Here is a 3,636-nt window from a genome sequence, read left to right as displayed (position 1 = left end):
GTCCATGGGGTGTGATTTGAAGTGTAGGAGCTTTAGGAATATGATGATGCTTCTGACATTTGCAGACAACCCCACCAGCAGAAGGTGAAAAAGTCAAGATAAGAGCAGATTCTCTCAAGACCCAGAGAGCTGCTGGTAAAATTTTAAGTTGTAACAAAAACAAAATGAGCAAAACTGGCAGAAGAGTCCGAGGAGTGAAGTAGCAGCTGTACAAAAGGTGGGAAGGGTTGGTCCTGTGTTTCAGCCCACACGCTGGGCACAGAGGAAGGAGAGCAGACAGTACATGAGTCACTGTGTCCTCCCTTCCAGGTGATTTTACAAAAGCCACGTGAGCAAAATCCTGGCATGGCCATCCTCATTGTCAGCACTGGGAAGGCTGTGGTCCTGCTCCATCAGTGGAGGAGGAAGGAGGAGATCTAATATTTCTGGTCTAATATTTGCTGTGAACTACAATAATTTGATATTGCTGTCCACCGTTGAAGTGATTGAAGTCCTCATTTTCTTTTAATTTTTTTTTCCTCCCCACAGATCACTTTCTTGCTGTTTCTTAAAGTTGCAAAGAGTAAACTGTCAAGAGCTCCCGTAAACCATTGAGCTTATCTTTAGAGAAAATCTTAATGAATTAATTTTATTTTATCTGTTCAGCAGATTGCCAGTGGTTGGATTTCATCCCTTCAGAGCTCCTGAGATCCTGGACAGTCACTTGAAGAACACATCACACATTTTGTATATAAAAAGTTTCAGGCTTATCATTACTACAGCAGCAACTGTGATGTCAGGGAGTTGAAGCTCCTGGGAAGAGAGGCAGGTACAAGCCCATGGAAAATTCACCTGTTAATAGGAGCTGGCCTTTTGTGGAGTAGGACATTGGTTCTGTGGCAGAATTATCTCACCTGAGCAGATATTTACCTTCCAGTGTTTTCTTAGCTGCTATGACCCAGTTTATAATTAACTTGGGATTTGTTTGTACTCTGTATATTCTTATTTGAAAGTGTGGGAGGATGCCTGGCTCCTACCAAATGGTGGTCTTGGATCAGTTGTGGGAATTCAGGAGCAGGACTGGAGCCCAGCTGAGGTGCCAGCAGGTCCAGGGCTTGTGCAGCAACTGAAAGAGCTGAAGCAAGGCAAGGGCAGAGCAGCCCATGGCCCTTAAGGGTCCCTGACGCACCTTACAGTAAGTTAAAAAAAAAAAAAAAAAAAGAGAAATACATAAATATTTATCTCTGCTTATTTTTAGTTGCCTTGTCCCCAAAGAGTTAGTTATTTTGGCCTCTAGCTTTTGATCTCCTAAGATGTTGCAAGATCTGTGCTCATGAGCTAACAAAACTGGGTTCAGCCTCAACTTAGAGGCAGACACATTTTGGAGTTACTGCAAACAAAAATTAACTTCAGACTGGCCAAAATACAATTAAAATCAGTGTGAAAATGCTGCAATTCTCATCAGCTTACAGTATAATTTTTGACCAGGAATGCTTACAGCCAATGTTCATGTTTCCAGTAGCTGCAGCTGTTGGTGAATGTACCCTGACCTGGCTGCTGAGCCCAGGGTGCAGGTGGGGCAGGTTTCTGGAGCCCCCAGCACCAGCAGACCATTCCCAGAGTGAACCCTTGGGCAGGAGCCACTGCAGCCTTGCCCACTCCTGGCAGGGTATTCGGGTGCCTGGTGTGGGTGTTCCATCCTCGCAGTGAAGGCAGAGACATTTCTCAAAATAGATGATTTAAAAACAGAAGTCATTGAGAACTGGCTGAGCAGGTTGCTCAGAGCTGTGCAGGCATGACTCTGCCTCTTGTCTGAGGAGGAATTCTGTTGAGGGCAGGCACAGGATTGCTGGAAAGAGCAGAGATCTGAGAGTAAGACAAAGACACATGAGCTTTGTTACTTTTACCAGTGGCTAAAACATCTCCTCTCTGGCTTCATGCCCTTCTTAATTTTGGTTCTGTGGCATTGTGGCTGTTGAGGGTGGTCATCTACCACAGCTCCATCTCATGGCACTGGCTCTGGAGCAGGATGGGGCCACAGGATCTGAGGGATGAGACCCACAGGTGAAACTCGGGCAGTGGGGAACAGACCTGGGCAGACACATTTGTACAAGGGAGCAGCAGGCGTGAAGTGCAAATAAACCATTTGTACAGGCTCATCATCCTTCCTCTGAGCACTTGATCCTTAAAATGCTGGCAGTTTGTTATTTTTATGGCCTACAATCCCGAGCAGCCGCTCTGGTTAGAGGAAGGTGGAATGTTGGGTGCTGTTCTGCTAATGCCTGTGGGATGCTGAGGCTTTGGGATGAGGTGGCCGGCCAGGGACCTGCAGCAGGAGATGCTGGGAGGACTGGTGGCCCTTCTGTGCCATCACCCTAATTGCCAAGGATGCAGTCATGTTCCCAGGCATTATTTGGTAATTTTACGTAGTAGGCCGTAGGGGACAATTAGCAAAGCTTAAACACGTGTCAGCTTCCGCTTCATCATTTCTGCCAGCACCAGCAAGGCTCGGATTGCAGCTTAAAAAGGGGCAGCACAGGGGAAGGGGGAGCAGCTCCCTCAGCCAGGAACAGAGGGGCAGCTTTTGGGGGGCAGGTGGTCACCCTGGGAGCCCGAGTTGTCTGTATGGTTGTAAGGAAATAAAGGGATGCCTGTAACTGCTTTTAACAAGAAATTCATGTTGCTTTTTCTAAGCCTGAGCTTTACTGAGCTTTATTTGTGTTGAGCACAAAGGTAAACACCAGTGGTGGAACAATGCTGTGTAGTGTGCCTTGGTTTTTTATTAATTCATGTTTATTGGCTCTTTCTAGTGGGAAAGGGCAGGACTTTGGCTTGGTGGTGCAGCTGGGGAGGTTTGCAGGTGACCTTGGCCTTTGCCTGGATGAAGGGGGGCCCAAGAGGTGCCTCTGGGAAGGTGCATTAGCTCATGGGCCTTGCATTGTACTTTTCCTAACATTTTAGGGCATTTCCCTGATCTTTTTATGTTCCTCATTGCACTGTGGGGCTGTTTGTATCCAGATCTTATCACTCATTTTTCCCTGCACTAACCACATTTTTCTCATCCTTAGAGGTAAGAATAAAGCAATGGGGTGAGGTCTGTAATATCCTATAATGGTAACTATATTATTATGAATGTTTTGTACATAATGATTTTCCCTTAATGATTTGGGGAGTTGAGAATCATAACAGCACATGATGTAACAGCTGCACAGAGGAGCATGGTGGGCTGGGTTTTACAAGGCACACCCTGAGTGGCAGTTGGGTGGCTGCTCTGTGAGCAGCTCCTGCCAGAGCTGGATTTTGGAGTGGGTGTCTCAGGGAAGGACCTCTGGCTTTCTCCCTCCACAAGGGAGTGTTCCCTGTACAGACTGGAGTGTGTTAAGTAAAAATAGAGACTTTAAAAGTGTGCTTCAAATAGCAATTCAGGGCGGCCCTGTCAACTATTTCAGTCCCTGAAATCACAGGTGTTGGGGTGGGTTATTCTAGAGGAAAGCTGGGATCCAGCTGTGGCACAGCACCTTAGGGAACACACCCTGGCAGTGCTGGTGGTGAGGCTGGGATCTCCCTGGATCCAGGCCCTGGGCTCGGCAGCAGGCTCTGGACCAGGATTTGGACCAGACTTTTACTGTGACCTTGGCTGGCCACGAGAGCCCTGAA

The sequence above is a fragment of the Vidua chalybeata genome, chromosome 17 (genome assembly GCF_026979565.1).
Source record: "Vidua chalybeata isolate OUT-0048 chromosome 17, bVidCha1 merged haplotype, whole genome shotgun sequence".
Lineage (NCBI taxonomy): Eukaryota > Metazoa > Chordata > Aves > Passeriformes > Viduidae > Vidua > Vidua chalybeata.
This window is presented reverse-complemented; position numbering follows the sequence as displayed.